The 18,274-nt window shown below is 39.1% G+C and overlaps 1 protein-coding gene across 3 annotated transcripts in view; it reads left to right on the top strand.

The window, feature by feature from the left end:
- ACVR1C (activin A receptor type 1C) overlaps nt 1–18,274 on the top strand; it is a 136,664-nt gene that overhangs the window by 58,418 nt on the left and 59,972 nt on the right. The window lies entirely within an intron of this gene.

The raw sequence follows: 18,274 nt of genomic DNA on the forward strand, positions 1-18,274 counted from the left end.
CAGTCTGTCCACAGTTGAAGGAAACTGAGCCATGCTTCCCCTCTGTGAATTCCAAGCAGTATGGGACTGAGTGAGGGGGAGGGAAATGCAAACTGACCAGCAGTCCAGGATGGAATTCTCCTACCTGAAAATTTTCTGTTTCTTCAATTCAGAGAGTCGAAGTCATTCTGTAGTAATTTCCAGTCTCTATCATCATCCAGTGTTCTAAGCAAGTGGAATTTGTCCTTTTATTCACTAAATCTCTGGAGAGACTTTTTTCAGAGGATGTCTTATCTCACTTTATTAATGACATCACTCTGAAAGATTTTTAATCTCAAAAACCCCTGTGAGATAGGAATTATTATTCATGCTTCACCAACACCTAGACCAATTTTGAGAAGGTTAGTAACTTTCAGGTCACATGGTTGGTCTAGTTGTGATGCAGGGAGTTAACTACAGAGACTGTTTCTTCCAAAGCACAGGATCCTTTCATTACACCTTGTATTATTTATTTTTTTATTTTTTAAAACTTATTTCTCTCCCCTTCACCCCACTCCAGTTGTCTGCTCTCTGTGTCCGTTTGCTATATGTTCTTCTGTGACCACTTCTATCCTTATCAGCGGCACCAGGAATCTGTGTTTCTTTTTGTTGCATCATCTTGCTGTGTCAGCTCTCCGTGTGTGCAGCGCCATTCCTGGGCAGGCTGCACTTTCTTTCACACTGGGCAGGTCTCCTTACAGGGCGCACTCCTTGAGTGTGGGGCTCCCCTATGCAGGGAACACCCCTGCATGGCATGGCACTCCTTGTGCACATCAGCCTTGTGCATGGGCCAGCTCCACACGGGTCAAGAAGGCCCGGGGTTTGAACCACGGACCTCCCATGTGGTAGGCAGACACCCTATCCATTAGGCCAAGTCCACTTCCCTGTACTGTTTCTATAATGTTAAGCTTAAACATAGCAAAAATGATAAGGTTTTTCTTTGTATCTTTGTTATAGATCTTTTGCATTGTTTTGTTTTATATGAGCTTGTCACAAAAGATGCTGCAAAATTCAAATGGGATGAACTAACTGTTTTAGGCTTTCCTTTTGTTCTGGCTAATATGGGTTTTTGAGACATCTTTAAGGTCCTCTAATTTCTTTCTTATATTTCTTCACTTTTACGTCTTGAAGTGTGTTTTTGTAGGTAACAAAGGCAGTTATTTTGTTTAATAATGCTCTGATAGACAAAAGGAACAAGGGCCAGCTTTATAATCCACCTTGTAAAGCATCTATGATAATCTGTAGCGGTCTGAGAATTATATCTTTTTATAAACTATTATGGATTTAAAATCTGTATTCTCCCATTCATCCCCTACCACTCACACCCATCTTCTGTGAAGATGGGTACATGTGATGGTATCCTTTTTATGCCTACACTTTGTGAGTTCTTCACATTATCAATATAAACTTTTGAACTTCAGAGTTTGTGATGGGAAGAGGACTAGTTGGTATTGACCTTAAAACAAACAAACAAACAAACAAACTGGAAACCTTTCCTTCTAAATCACTTTTCATGCTCTCTCCTTTCATTCCTCATTCTTCACTTTTTTAGATTAGCTTCTCTTTTTTGATAGTTTTCTTCTATTACAAGATTGGGAATTGTCTGTTCTTTATAATATCAGATCATATAATTGAATAACTGTGGATTATGATAAATTTTCTGAAGAGTGAACCCTGAGAACTTGTGAGTGATTCAATTTTTAAATTTCCTTTGCTACTTCTAACCTAGAGACAGTCCTTTCTCTTATTTATCTGTTTATTCTTTTACAAGTCTTACTTGTGTACATCCCTGTGATTTGACTAACTATAAATTATTGATTACTTACTGTGGCAGTTTGATATTATTTATGAATTCCAAAAAGAGATATAGATTCTATTTGTAAACTGGTCTGTTCCTCTGGGCATGCTATCCTTTGATTGCATTAGATTCAGCTGATATGCCTTTGATTAAATTATGTTAAGATTAAGGCTTTGATTTGACCGTGCCATTAGGGTGCCTTGGAGTTGAGTCCCTGCTCCCTTTATGGGCTATATAAATGAATGCTTAATCAAGAACACAGAGAAGAAGATACAGAGATGATTGACAGAGGATCCTCGGGCCCTAGGAAGAGAGATGAGCCTGATAGTTTACAGCTGACCTTGTGAAGAGAATAGAGCAGCAGAACCCAGAAAGAAATGAGTCCCAGAGGAAGAGAAATGGGCCCCATGCCAGCCTATAGCTGAGAGCAGAAAAACCTGGGACCAGAGATCCTTAAGAGAAAAGAGGAAGGCTGAACCCTTGCAGACATCACCTGCCATCTTGCTTCAACACATGACAGCAGACTTTGGGTGAGGAAGGCTCTCTTATGGTACCTCAAATTGGACTCTTTTAAGAGGAAAACCATGGAAGCTGAGGCTGGAATTAAGACATCTCCTTGGGTCAAGAGAGGAATCCCATTCATGTGTACAGAGAAGGTGAGTTTGCCCCGGCAGTTGAAGAGGGTGGTTGTTCCAGCCCGCTGTTCAGGGAGAATTTTGCTGCCCCAGGCTACAAAGAGGGTGGAGCACATTCCCAAGCATTGGGGAGGGTGAGGTTTGGAGCTTGATTGCCACCCAGATGCTTGATGAGAATCCAAGAAAATGGTTGTTGGGCAAGCCTGCAGAAAGGGTGGGTCCCATGAGGCCCCAAGGATGAGATGAAACCATCATGTTAAGAATGACTGTCAGGGAAGTGGACTTGGCCCAATGGATAGGGCATCCACCTACCACATGGGAGGCCTGTGGTTCTAACCCCCGGCCTCCTTGACCCGTGTGGAGCTGGCCCACGTGCAGTGCTGATGTGCGCAAGGAGTACTGTGCCACACAGGGGTGTCCCTTGTGTAGGGGAGCCCCACGTGCAAGGAGTGTGCCCTGTGAGAAGAGCCGCCCAGCGTAAAGAAAGTGCAGCCTGCCCAAGAATGGCGCCACACACACGGAGAGCTGACACAAGATAAAACAACAAAAAGAAACACAGATTCCTGGTGCCACTGATAAGGATAGAAACAGTCACAAAAGAACACACAGCGAATGGACACAGAGCAGACAACTGGGGAGGGAGGGGAGGAAGGGGAGAGAAATAAAAAAATAAAAAAAATAAAAAAATAGGAATGACTGTCAGACTTTGAAATCTAATGAAGTATGCCCTGCAGGTTTTCAGAACTGTAGGGGATTCGTGAGTCATGTGTTATTCCAAAATTCTCCTTAAGGTAATGCAAATGTTTATCCTTTGTCTGTGCCTCTGTATATTGGAAGCAGACAAATGTTTTTGTTGGTTTCACAGGTCTAAAGCCAGAGGGGACTTTGCCCCAAGACAAACTGTATTTCTTTAAACTGATTGTGATATGATTTTGTACTTAGCATTGTTACTGAAATAAGGTTTATGAATATTGTAATGTCTTTTTGAAATTCAGAGGGTGGAGTATGGCAGTTTGATATTATTTATGAATTTCCAAAAGAGATATGAATTGTGTTTGTAAACTGGTCTGTTTTCTGAGCGTGTTACCATTTGAGATTGTATTGGATTCAACTGAGATGCCTTAATTAAATTATGTTAAGAGTAGGGCTTTGATTTGACCACATAATTAGGGCAACTCAGAGTTGAGTCCCTGCCTCCCTGTGGGCTATGTAAACAAATGCTCAATCAAAAACACAGAGAAGTAGATTCTCAGAGAAGATAGACAGAGGATCCTGGGGCCCCAGGAAAAGAGATGAGCCTGATAGTTTACAACTGACCTTGTGAAGAAACCAGGACAACTGGGCCCAGAAAGAAATGAGCCCCAGAGGAAGAGATGAACCCTATGCCAACCTACAATTGACATCAGAAAAAGCCAGGACCACGGAGCCTTAAAAGGAAAGAGGGGGAAACGGACTTTGGCCCAGTGGTTAGGGCGTCTGTCTACCATATGGGAGGTCCGCGGTTCAAACCCCGGGCCTCCTTGACCCGTGTGGAGCTGGCCATGCGCAGCGCTGATGCGCGCAAGGAGTGCCGTGCCACGCAAGGGTGTCCCCCGCGTGGGGGAGTCCCCACGCGCAAGGAGTGTGCCCGTGAGGAAAGCCGCCCAGCGTGAAAAGAAAGTGCAGCCTGCCCAGGAATGGCGCCGCCCACACTTCCTGTGCCGCTGACGACAACAGAAGCGGACAAAGAAACAAGACGCAGCAAATAGACACCAAGAACAGACAACCAGGGGAGGGGGGGAAATTAAATAAATAAATAAATCTTTAAAAAAAAAAAAAAAAAAAAGGAAAGAGGAAGGCTGAACCCTTGCAGACATCGTCCACCATCTTGCTTCAACGCGTGGCAACAGACTTTGGGTGAGGAAGTACCTCTTATGGTACCTTGAGTTGGATTCTTTAGGGCCTTGTAACTGCAAGTTTTACCCCAAATTAATACAGTTTATAAAAGCCAACAGATTTCTGGTACTTTGCATCAGTACCCCTTCTGGCCAACTAACACACTTAACTTTTTCTTTCCTGATTATTTTTTTGAAGTTTCACATGAACTTTTTCTTTCAAACAATTTACTGATTGTTTTTCAACCAACTCTTTTAAATAAGTAAGATCTTACCTGTTAAAACCTAAATTTCTATTATTAACCTTTTGGATTTTATCCATATTTCCCAAATAGATTACATATGTCATGCTCTTCTGCTCTTTTCATCACCAGTCTCTCTGTGACCCTCTCCCATTTGGTTTCCATCTTCTCCACTTCATGGAAATTGAATACACAAAACTGGGCTTCTATGACCCAAATGACTTCCAAAGTATGAACACCGATTATTCACTTCAGTCTTTATCAGGGTAAAGTATCCTCCTAAATAGTTTTCTCTCTAAATTATGATTCTAGGACATAACCTTCTTGGCTCTCTGGGTGTGCAGTCACTCATACTGCTATTTCTGATGTTTCACCTTGGCCATTGATGCATTCAGCAATTATGGTCATAGAACATTAGAACCAGAAGAGACATTAGAAATCAATAATTGAATTCTTCCTTGGATAGATCAGATGAGCATGTGGAAGCCTTAAAGGCCATGTTAGCAGAACTAGGATTAGTACTCCTGTTCTCCTAAAATGAGCTCTAAATGCACTGGGCTGGACTGGGATTCCTGCAGCATTCTTTTCTTTTCATGGGTTCCTTCTTCATCTTATCAGAGTGACAGCACCTGCTTATCACTACAAAATGTTACTGGAAATTGTATCCTTCAAAATTTGTAGTCATTTCCCAAGGAAACAACATTAAACAGTATTAAAATTGTATGTATTCCTGATGAAAAGTTTATCATCAAGTAGATCACAGATTGGATGAGCAATATATCCAACACAAATCTGTAATAATTTAGAAAATATAAATCATCCTCCACGTCCTGGGAAATGGACCTAAATGTGCAAGCTGATCATATACGGAGTTCAGATCTGTGCCCCAGCACTGGCAGAGGCTTTACCAGGTGAAATCCCACTCGCCCACTGTGAGCAGCCAGAGCCCAACAACTCTATCTTCTGAGCAATGAAGCCCCTTGTTAGGTAGACACCTTCCCTGCCACTACTAACTTTCTATGTAGCTTGTGGTGAGTTGTTATTATTTCTTGGCTTTTTCCAGTTTTCCAGAATATTTCATATTAAGTGAAAGCATCACTATGAAAGATAGCTGCGTCCATTTTATACAACATTCCTACATGGATTTAGGCCATTGATTATGGTCGAAAAAAAGCACAGGAAGAGGTTGGACACAAAAGCTCTATTTACTGATGTGCAGACCATGCCCTAGATTTACAGTTTATATCAGGAGAAATCAATTAAATGAAATATAAAATCATAAAATATAATTGTGATTTTTGGTGTTTGAAAGTTTTAAAAGATTCTCTTGATCTTGGTAAAGTAAGTTCTTAATTCTGACATTATGCCCTTCTTTACTTCTTTGGTATTATAGTATCCTTTCTGTTTGGAAATTATGATAATAGAGGGACTTTTTTTTCTTCTTCTCCTTTTTCAGTGTTCCTCCTTGGCAAGGCAAAAATTTGGTACAACTCTTGGTTGATTCAAAATTATTTTTGAAATTTTATTGGTCAGTGAAACCCTAAATCTGGAAACTCCTGCCATCAGATATTATTTCATGTGAATGTAACCATACCAGCTGTTTGACCAATTGGACCTAAATTACTGTGCAAATTGTAATAAATATTGAGTGTTTGATTACCAGTTTTTCTTTTCTTTCATATTTGAAAGAAATATTGCGACAATATTTGGATAGCTGGAATCTCTTGGTGCAAGGAGGAAATTTTTCTTAATAAATTCTGGTCTAGCAAGCAGAGGCTTTTAAAGCCATTTCCTTAGGCTAGAGTGGGATATTCAAGCAGGTGAAAGAATGGAGTGCCCCTTTCCAAATGAAAAGAGCACATTCCAATCACCGTTGCTTTGATTTGCTTCTTGAGAAGTTATGCATTTTATTTTCAAATGTCAAACAACAGAAAACTGAGGGTGTGAAATTTTTATGTTTATTTCAAGGAGACACGGGTTTTAAAAGTGCAATGGACACAACCAATCCAATGTCCACAGAGAAAATGTGGAATGGGTGTGGGAACGGTAGCCATGGTGGCTGCTGGGTGTGGGGAACGGGAGGAAGAGATGAGATGTGGAGGCGTTTTCGGGACGTGGAGTTGTCCTGGATAGTGCTTCACGGACAATTACGGGACATTATAGATCCCCCCAGGGCCCACTGGATGGAACGTGAGAGAGTCTGGGCTATGATGTGGACCATTGACTATGGGGTGCAGTGATGCTCAGAGATGAACTTACCAGGTGCAATGGATGTGTCATGATGATGGGAGAGAGTGTTGCTGTGGGGGGAGTGGGGGGCGGGGGCGGTGGGGTTGAATGGGACCTCATATTTTTCATAATGTAATTTAAAAAAATAAATAAATAATTTAAAAAAAAAAAAGAAAAAAAAAGTAACCATCCCAATCATGTAAAAAAAAAAATAATTTACTTCAATTCCCTTTAGCATTTATTTTGTCAATTAGTATCGTCTTTATCTCCTTTTATTATGCTATGTTTTAAGTCTTGTGTTTTATATTTCAGAATATTTTCCTAGATCCTATGGATTTGTGTGTATGTGCACATGTTTTAACAGAAAGACATTTAATTTTAACAGAAAGACAAATACACTATGACTGGAGTTCCCTCTGTTATCTGTTATTCAATTGGTTATTAAAAGAAAAAAATATCTCCTCTTGCAAAAAAAAAAAAAGTGTTTGAGAAACGCTCATCTGGAGTTGTGATTCTGTGAAAAATAACTTGCGTCCTCTCTGCTGCCACTAGATGGCATCCTGGTTCGCCGCGTCAGTCCCAGGAGCGAGACCCCCTTACTGGATGAGCTACCCCAGGGCAGGTGGCAAAGCCCAGACAGGACCTGTCGGGGTCCAGAGTGTACTCGCGCCAAAACCTGGTTGAAAGTCAGATGGTGGTGGGATCACGGTGACCCCAGGGAGGGCCCAAGGAAGGTGGCCCAAGCCTCGGCAGAGTCCAGGGTCCGCAGAGGCGGGGCTGTAGAGGCCCAGATGATTGTTGGGGGTAGAAGGGCTGGGGACCTGGAATGGAGTACCATCTGGGGAATGTTTGCGGCAAGAACATGTTGACAAAGTGGGACAGTTTACTGCTCATAGGTTTCAACCCTACGACAGGAAATATTTCACACTGCCCGTTGGGTGAAGACTGCCGCAGTTCCCCAGGCTGGTGGCTGCTAGCAGGAAGGTCTTTGAGGACCGCTGAGAAGGTGGGGTAGGACTGATACTTCGAATGGGGGAGGGAGGGGGCTAGGATGGTAGAGAACTGGCGTGCACCTGAAGACTCACCCCAAACCCCAGCATCCTTGGACACATGCCTGGTGAGGCTACCACAGCGTGGTAATATCTTTTAACCTCATTGGGCTCTGTTCCTTTAGGGCATGACTTTTCTCTGTCCTCCTTCCTTCCCTCCCTTCCTTAGCTCTTACCACAGTGTTTAAATACTGTTTAAAGGGAAGCGGACTTGGCCCAATGGATAGAGCATCTGTCTACCACATGGGAGGTCCCTGGTTCAAACCCCGGGCCTCCCTGACCCGTGTGGAGCTGGCCCATGCACAGTGCTGATGTGCGCAAGGAGGGCCCTGCCATGCAGAGGTGTCCATAGGGGAGCCCCACACGCAAGGAGTGCGCCCCATAAGGAGAGCCGCCCAGCACGAAAGAAAGTGCAGCCTGCCCAAGAATGGCTCTGCACACATGGAGAGCTGACACAAGATGATGCAACAAAAAGAAACACAAATTCCCATGCCACTGACAGCAACAGAAGCAGACAAAGAAGAACATGCAGCAAATGGACACAGAGAACAGACAACTGGGTGGGGGGGGGAGTTGGGGGTGGAAGGGGAGAGAAATAAATAAAATAAATCTAAAAAAAAATAAATACTGTTTAAAGAATGATAAAATAAAATTTTAAAAATTAACACTTAGAAACTTACCATAAAGTAATTCACTTACCACCTGTCAAAGAGGTTTGTGTTTTATGTCATACCCCTACCCCAGTGAAATCCCATATGGACTTCAGAGTTAAATGTGTAAAAACACAGATCATAACCTGGAAGACAATATTGAACATTTAGAAAATAGCTAGATGGGGCAATTCTCTATGCTTGAAAGCAAAAGAAGAAATTGCAAAGTAAAAGATTAATAGAGATACAATTTCCATCTATCAGATTATTGGGCCTTAATGAGAATATCACTCTGCATGTCTGCATGTAAAACTCCATAGAGAGATATTAGTTAACAAATGCTGTTAACAGTCATCTTTGGGTAATGGGATTAGGAGTGATTTGTTTTGTTTTACTCCTTTCTTTGTATTATCTGTGTATTATTGACTTCTTTTTGGTAAAGGGGAAAGATTTTTTTTTCAAATACCAAAATGGTATTTTTTTCAAATACCAAAATGGTATTTTTTTCAAATACCAAAATGGTTAGGAAAAAGCAGTTAAACAAATATGAATGTGGGAAAAGTTATATGTAACACAAAGGTAAAGGATTTCCATCTTTCCTTTATAAAGAGCTCTTTCAAATTGAGAAGTTTCATCCAAGAGAAAAATGCCGAAAGGACATGGACAGAAAATTCCTCAAAGAGGAAAATCAGATTACAGACTTGAAAAAGGTTCAATCTTTTTAATAAAAGAACGCAAATTAAAATAAGATACAATTTCTATCTATCATATTATTAAGATTTAATGAGAATATCTAATGCTTACAAGGACTGTGTAAAGGGTACTTTCACACAGGGCCAGTGGAAATGTTAATTGGTACAACTCTTCTGGAAAGCTATATGACAGTACTTATCAAGAACCTTTGGTGTTGTAATTCCACTCCTGGAACTCTAGACTAGGAAATGAAATTTGGTAGTAAAGATTAATCCATAAAAGTATTCAACACAGTGTTACTTAATTGTAAAAAATGGAAACATCCAAAATGCCTAAAGGTAAGGAAATACTAGGTGCCCTCCATTTACATTAATGACAGGATCATAAATGCCACTGAATGGTTATAAAGAAGATATTATAAATGTCACAATATATTTCTGAAAGAATTAAAAAACAACACTTAAAATTGTGTTTACAGGTAGAACTCAACTATGAAAAATCCAGATAGAAAAAAAAGACTAGAAGGAAACATACCAAAATAAGATTAGGTAGTGTTTTTATGTGTGTGACTATTTTGCATTCTTCTGGACTTAGCAGTTTCTACAATTTACTACTTTAATATGTCAAGCCTTATTCTAGATATTGGGGGAGTGAAGATAAATAAGACAGGAAAAGGTCTCTGCTTCCATAGTGCTCGTTCTAGTGGGGCTGACATAAAAGAAATGTGCATCTCAGCAGGATCCCATCGACTGCCACAGTAAATATTGCCTCAAATAGTGGGGCTACTGAGGGCTCTGAGAGCTCGGGAGTTTGGCAGCCTGCCAGTGGGCCCTACTTTGGAATTTATGTTCTCCAGTGACAGAGTTGGATGCGGTCATGGTTTCCCTACACATGGCTCTTCTACCCCTTTTATTTGAACCTATAGTTAGTACTAGAGTTGATAGGTTTATGTCCAAGAGAATTAAATCTTTGGGTTTCCCATGTTCTATTCAGACCCTGAATCTCAACAGAGTTGCAACACCTATTCTCCAATTCATTGGACTCACCTAGGACAACTAACAAGGAGATGATGATAGACAATGACCATCCCAAGGAACAGAGACAGTTTGCAACTGCAAGCAAGATAGTTTCATCCATGTGCCCCATGAGATCTAAGCTCTCTCTCAGTTAGAGGTGGAGTGGGCATTTACCACCCCAGAATCCTCAGGATTGGGGAATGAAGGATGGACTAAAGTAGACTTAATGTTATTCAACTATAGACTTATTGTATTCTTGCAATGGAAGAATTCAGTGGAGGCAGTGACCTCCAGAGTTTCTGAATGGAGGGAGAGGGGAAAATAGGTGTAATATGGGAGAATTTTGGGGACATTGGCATTGTCCTGAATGACATTGCAATGACAGATACAGGCCATTATATATCTTGTCATAACTTACAAAATTGTGCAGGAGAGAATTTAAACTACAATGTAAACAATAATCCACACTTAGTGGCAATGCTCCAATATGTGTTCATCCATTGTAACAAATGTACCACGTTAATGAAGGATATTGTTAATGTGGGAAAGTGTGTGAGGTGTAGGAGTGGGGCTTATGGGAATCCCCTACATTTTTTATAGCATTTATGTAATCTAAGTATCTTTAAAAAGAACGAAAAAAAACAAGATAAAAAAGAAAAGAAATGAGCTAATTAAAGGTTGTGGTATGTACCAAGAAGGATGGGGCGGGGGGCAGATATTTTATTAAGGAAGAGTCAGTGATGATTTCATTAAGGAGGTGACATTCAAATTGAGAGAAAGAAGGAGAAAAGAATCACAAGCAGAGGGTACAGCAAAAGCAAAGACCCTGAGGTGGGCAAGAACTTGTTGAATTAGAGCCACAGAAAGGAGATCAGTGTGTCTGGAGCAGTGACTTACAAAAGATGGGGTTCAATCACGAAGAGAAGCCAGGCCATACAAGGCTTATTAGGCCATGGTAACAATTGTGGGTTTTATTCTATTCTAAATGTAACAGAATCCCCTGAGCATCACTATTCTACAAATCAAAAGACACAAATTCAAAAACCCCAAGACTGAGGCAGTGTTTTGTTAAGGAACCATTTAGGCTTCCAGCCTAAAAGAAAATAATCCCTCTGTTTGTGTAAGAATTCTATGGGAAGGGTAGCAGAGGAAATGGGCCCTGTGATTATGAGCACTTTTCTTTAAAATGATGCTTTGAGTCAAAAGACCCCCAATTGGGACCTTTTTTTCTCCTTACTTGGTATGGTAGATTGAATTATATATCCCAATTTAGACTTGTTCTGAGTCTTAATCTACATTCCTGTGGGTGTGACCCCTTGTAAATAGGATCTCTTGAAGATGTTATTTTAGTTAAGGTGCAGGCCAACTGAGTGAGGGTGGGCCTTAATCCAGCGTACTGGAGACCTTATTAACGGAAGTTCAGACATGGTAAAAGAAAGCCAGAGGTCAACAGAACCCACAAGTGAAAGGAGAGGAAATGGCCAAGTGACGCCTTGTAGGCATACAAGCCAAGAACCCCCAAGGATCACGGGCAGCCAGCACCTGGATATTATAGACTTTGGGGGGAGCAAGCTTCATCTTGCTGATGCCTCAAATTGGGAGGCATCAAAACCATGAGCCAATAAATTCCCATTGTTTAAGCCAAATCACTCTGTGGTATGTGTCACAGCAGTCTGGCAAACCAAGACACATGGCTACAAAGTCTAAGCTTGACTTGAGGAGTCCAGGTAATCTGTGATTTCCTTAAGGAATCCAGGACTTAGACTAGGGGCGGCTGCACTGTCCCTTCAAGCTGTTACCATACAACCGCCACCCCTGCCAATCTCCGACTACCCACAGACAGCCTCCTGATGTCCACAGATGTCTTGACTTCCAAAGGCAGGAAGGAAAAGGGCTGTTTCCCACTCTCAGAATTCTGCTTCATGTTTGTCCTTTCATAGGGATATTTTAAGGGAATCCACACAAGTAATTTTGTCATTAAGCATTTTCGATTTGGTTGACTGATTTATATTTGTACTATACTATAAGAGCTTAGGGGCAATGCATTAAGTAATATTCTTGGAAAACGCCCTTGAAAAGTGAACCTTTCAGTCAATAACTATGCTAATAAGCAAAAGTGTTAAACTATTATGTTAAATGACAATTAAAAAGTTGTTTAATTGCACTAAAACCCATGTGATATTAGGGCACTGTACATATCCTTTCTGTATTTTTTCATAACTTTGAGGCTAATAACAATCCTGGCCAGTTTTAAACTCTACTCTTTAGTTAGCCAGTCAGACGTTATTGGGAAAGGTTTTCATTTTAGTAGTAGAATGTAGTGAATCAGATGGTTAAGGTATGGTGCTCTCTGGAGTACTTTTAATCTTGTGTTGCCTGCTTTTGTATTGAGTGTGTGGCAATGTGTTCGGATTGAAAGATTGTGCACCATTTTCTCAATACTGACCATATTTCAGAGAGGCTATGAAAATTTTCAGGCTCACATCATTCCCCCCAATTCCTTCAGAAGTTCATGCTGATATTTGAAAGAGCCTTAGAGTCTCACATCTTAAATATAGGACAAGATAATCTTTAACATTGACTGGAGAAGGTTTGCTGCATTAGAAACCAGTAGGGTTCTTTCATCCACTGAAATAAATCAGCGTACAAGCCTATCTTCTGTGGACACTCATATTTCTAACCCCAGCTCTTACTTCTTATCTATCATAGATAAGGTAATCCTAAAATTACCTATTTTGAGAATTGTGATATAAGCTCATAGGCTCACAGCTATAAAATAGGAGGGGTCTATAGAAATCACTGAGGCCAGTTACTGACCTCATTCTTTTTCAGGTGAGGAATCTTAAGATCTGGGAAAATTGAGAAACTTGTCTAAAATCTTAGGTGGTTTGCAGTAAAGGTGGACTGAAACCTCAGATTTCATTTAGTGTTGCCTTTATACTGAAGCCATTCAGAATAGTGAGTACTGGAATTCAAAATATGCTGGATTCTTCCTTTATTAAAGTTGAGGGCTGCAACTGGAAGTTAAAGCAGTTCTCCTGGAGAGAACCCTCCCATTATGATGGTTCCATTCCTTCTCTTCTGTAAGGGTGAGACTTTTCTTGAGCAGGAAAAGTATTTTCCTTTGTGCAAGGTATATTCATATATTTTTGGAGTTCTTGATTCTCTTGGATTAAGACTGACAGACCAAACTGAATCTCTCGTGAAAGCTCATTTAGCCTAAAATTTTGCATTTTTATTAATGCTGCTTTCTTCCTCTAATCATGCTTTTCCTTATCACCAGGAAAGGCAATGGTTTGCAATGATCACATTAGAAGAAAATAAAATTTTAAAAAGGAATAGAAAGGGAAGATAGGTCTTTGCCTGATTTCTTCTAACTGTGTCTGGCACTCTTTAAGACACACTAGGGCTTGTTGTTCTGGCTTCTTTCTTGTTGCTATCCTTTCCTTATTCAGCACTGATGAGCTTGAATTGTTCTTTTCGTCAACTCAGAAGCCTGCGCATGATGAAAAGATTACATACAGCAGGTCAAATTTGAGACTTTTTTTCTGAATTGAAAAAAAAAATTTGGGTTTAATAGCCTGCCTAAAATAAGAGAAATACAATAGAGGAGACTAAAATCTGGGAAAAGGAAAAGGTACTTATCAGATATTTATATAAAGCCTTGACTAATAGATATTTTGGCTATAGATTCCAATCGTTTTTACATTTAGGGCACACTTGCCATCACATGTAAATATGTGTGAAAACTTATTTTCTGGTTGATCAGGGATGTGTATGTCCTTTGTTTTCATGTAGGTAGAAGTTATCTGCACTTTTACAGGCTATTTGGTAAAGAGGGAGAAAAGGAGGTAATTAAAGGGGTGGGAGGGACATAAGATGAGTGTAATCTTCCTTATGGGGGAAAAAATCTAACATACCTCCTTATTATGGGTAATTGCCTCCTTCTTTAAATTTATTTGCTGTCCCCTTCCTTGTAATTCAAGTACAGTATAATGGGAAAATATAGAATAAATATAGAGCTGTACTACTGTCTGCTAACAACCAGATTTATCCTGTCATAGAATATCCTAGTATAATTGACTCAATTAGTTTCGGTTTTTCAAAGATGAAATAGGAAAGCAAAGTTTAATTACTAATGAAAACATATTTTAATTGATAGCACAAGTATTCTATGTTGAAAATGGTTGATACATAGTTTAGTTACATACCAAATGTGACCATATAGTGGATGAGTGGGAAATGAAAAATGAGAGAATGAATATGTCTGTTAGTTATACATTGTAGGTCCCTTTTGTTTTCTGCTGTTTGTTCTTTTTAGGTGCTAAAGTACTACCACTTGATCTGGAATAAATGGGAACTTTTAGCAGCTGTTGAAGTCATTATCATTAACAAATCCTCAAGGTCTTTAGTGTTTCCCATCGTGCAAGTTTTAAACTAAGGTGTGGGGAGTGAGTGTAGCTAGTTGTTGAGTGCCTGCTTTCTATGTACAGCTCCTAGGTTCAATCCCTCGTACCTCCTAAAAAAAAAAAAACCCAAAAAACTAACGTGTGACTTTTCTGTCTTAAATATATCACCAAGGTTTATAATCTTCTTCTGTTACCTTTTCTTTAAACTGAAGTGATTTCTGTAGCCAGTTAAACATTCAGTGAGTGTCCACGTCGATTCCTTGATAATAACTATTATGTAATCATTTTTATGAGGAGCCAATAGTGCTTCTAAGAAAGAAAAAGTATTAGGTTAGCTACTTGGAGGCTTACACTTAATAAAATATTTAGACAAGGTGAAAGGTAAGATTATTTATGCTAGAAGAAAGGTACAAGAAGTTAATATTATTTGACCACCTGTCTCCTCAGAAAATAGGTAGATAGAATTTGTTTTAAAAATGCCAACTGTGTTTTGAAAGGTTACTAGGGCAATAAAAACCAAAATCTCAATGTTCAATTGTTAATTAATTACTGACTTGTTTCTGTTACATTAGAATTATATTTTATTCACAACTGCAAGAAATTATTAGTGAGGCAGGAGAATAGTTTCTGTACCGGTAATTTTTTTTAATGGAGGCTTTGATGGAGTAGAAACAATGCTGATTTTGTCTAAAGATTGTTATTTGATCTTTCTGAACTTCATTTCCTTATAAAACGGAGGGAGCAATAACTAATTCCCACATTTGCATTGAATAAGGTATAATGATAAAAGCATGTGAAACTAACATATGTTTAATCGTTGAGTACTTTACAGTTGCTTTCACTTAACTCCCTATTCCTTATTCACTTCCCTCGACCTCCTGGTTAAGCTTCTCTGGGAAATGAAAAATTCAAGAAGTCTCCAGGCGAGGAGTTTAGTAATAAATGGATTGAGATTTTGTGTCTGGAGGGTTATTCATCTTCCCAGCATAAGCTCCTTAAAATGTGAGGGTGAAGAATAACCAATTTTTTGTAAAACCCATGTACTTAAATTTTAAATTCATAGAGTCATAAAATGTTGGTTCTATACAAGACTTCAAGATTTCTAGATGCACTGCCTGGTTCCTTTCCCATTTTCAGAGGAAGGCACTTGAGGTCCTGTAACGTTAAACGTCTTCTCCAAGGTCAATCAGTGAGTTAGTGACAGAGCTAGGACTGGGAACTTTGTCTATCCTGAATTCTCTTTCTGGAGCCCTCTCCAGATACCACCCTAGTGTATGACTGTCTAGGATCTAGCCCAAATTATTAAAACAATTTAATGCTTCCTGGTAGAGGAGAAAGAGATGCATTTCATTGTTAGGCCTTTAAAGTGATCTTTGCACACCAGTTCATCCAGCCATTCCTTTATGGGTTACAAACCTATTTAAATTGTTTGCATAAGAGAATTAGCATTAACTCTTACAGTAATAAGAGAAAACATCTTCACTAATGTTTACTTCGTGCTTTCTGTGTGTTAGGCATTTTTCTAAGGGTTTAACATAACTAATTTATTCTGCAGAACAACACTACAAGGATGTATAGTTTTATTCTTATTTTTATCTTTCATATAAGGAAATGGATACATAGATGGGCCAAGTAAAGTCCAAGATTACAAAGCTAGTCAACAAGGATTCCTAGGCCTTTGTGAAAGTAGAACTGAGAAATGCTAGAGAAAGAGATTCTCCTGTGAGAAGAAACCTGGTCAAATGTATCCTCCCTGTTAGTTCTCTTTCATGGAAGGAAAGACCTGAAAACACAAATTTTAAAAATGGGAAACAGATGTGGCTCAAATGATTCAGCTCCCGCCTACCACATGGGAGGTCCTGGGTTCGGTTTCCAGTGCCTCCTGGAGAAGACGAGCAAGACAGTGAGCTGATGCAACAAGATGATGCAACAAGGAGACATAAAGAGGACACAACAAAGCAGGGAGCTGAGGTGGCTCAGGCAATTGAGTGCTTCTCTCCCACAAGGAAGGTCTCAGGTTCAGTTTTTGGTGTCTCCTAAGGAGAAGACGAGTAGACACAGAGAGCACACAGTGAATGGACACAGAGAGCAGACAGTGAACACAAACAACAAGGGGGTGGGGAATAAGTAAAATAAATCTAAAAAAAAAAATCACATAGATTTTGGTAAGTCTACTGAATTCCAATCAGTTAGAATATAAGGTTCTACTTTGGTACCTAAATATTAATCAAAGAGGTCATTCATTTATGTTGATTGTTAGTGGAAAGGGGCTGTGCTATTTGTTTAGTCCAATGTCGATAACAAAATAGTATTCCATTTTCTGATTATATTGCTGTTAGCTGGTTTTAATAAAAATGTTTATAGGAATGTACTTTACCAGCCAAGAAAAATAATCCAAAGAAAACTTTCTTTCTGATTAGTATGCAATTTGTTCTTCTTTACCCACCCAGTTATATAGGAATAGTCTCTGTTTTTGTTCCTATATTGGTGTTTGAGTTGAACATAAACATTACCATTTATGTGTCACATATTTTGTAGGTATAAAATCATTTCTAATTTGAGTGGTTAGCTGTTTGAAGGCTTTGGCTTTGGTAAAATGAGTGGTAAAACTGGATAGTCAGATAATTGTGGAGGGAGAAGTTATAAATTAATGAAAATTCATAAAAGTAATAATACAAAAGGTTTATTTAGTATTGTAGTATTCAAACACAGTGTAAATAAAATTTAAATAAATTATTCACCACCACTGACAGCATTTGACACATGCTGGCAAATATTTTAAGTCAAAACAGAGAAAGACTGCACCACTTTAAGTGTGTGAGTTTATGTGTAATGTGTGTGTCTGTGGGTGTGATGGGTGGTCATAAGTGGCGCATTTGAAGGAGATGGGAACAAATTAACTTAACAAAGTCTAATATTTGAAATTTTATTTGTGTAGATAACATTAAATTCTGTTACTGATGTTGTTTGCTTTAATAAGGAATGGATGAATTCAATAAAGAAAATTACATGAAGGTCATGGTCCTTCAGATGATTTTCATTTTAAGATGTGTTCCTAGTGAAGAGGGGGAAGTATAAAGGCTCCTCAGTATTTCAGAGTTACTACAACAACAATAATGTTAAAATACCACAGAATATAAATGTAAAGGATCACAACTGATTTTGAGGGCTATAAATATCTATGGTGAGTTTTGTGTTTAGCACATTTGCTTAAAAGTTTAAAGGAAAAAGTTAAATCAACAAACTACCCTGGACTTGGGTTACAAGGCTGCTGCGACCATGTTCTCATGTTGACCCGTGAGGCGGGACAGCTCGCCCTGGGTGCTGCGGTACTGTTGTATTTGTTTATTTATTTATTTATTTTTGAAATTTATTGACGTGTATCACCTATACATAAACATACATAAACAATAAGTGTACAGTAATAGTTGTGAACTTACAAAACAAACAAATATAACATCATACAGGACTCTTCCACCTCACCCTACCACTAATACCTTGCATTGTTGTTAAACCTTTTTAACTAATGATTAAAGAACATTGTCAAAATATTACTACTAACCAAAGTATTTTCCCCCAATCTCCCTGTTATTATTATTATTATCTTTATATCATTTATATATGAGCATACATAAACAATAGTAAAAGTTGTGAACTTACA

The sequence above is a fragment of the Dasypus novemcinctus genome, chromosome 7 (genome assembly GCF_030445035.2).
Source record: "Dasypus novemcinctus isolate mDasNov1 chromosome 7, mDasNov1.1.hap2, whole genome shotgun sequence".
Classification (NCBI taxonomy): Eukaryota; Metazoa; Chordata; class Mammalia; order Cingulata; family Dasypodidae; genus Dasypus; species Dasypus novemcinctus.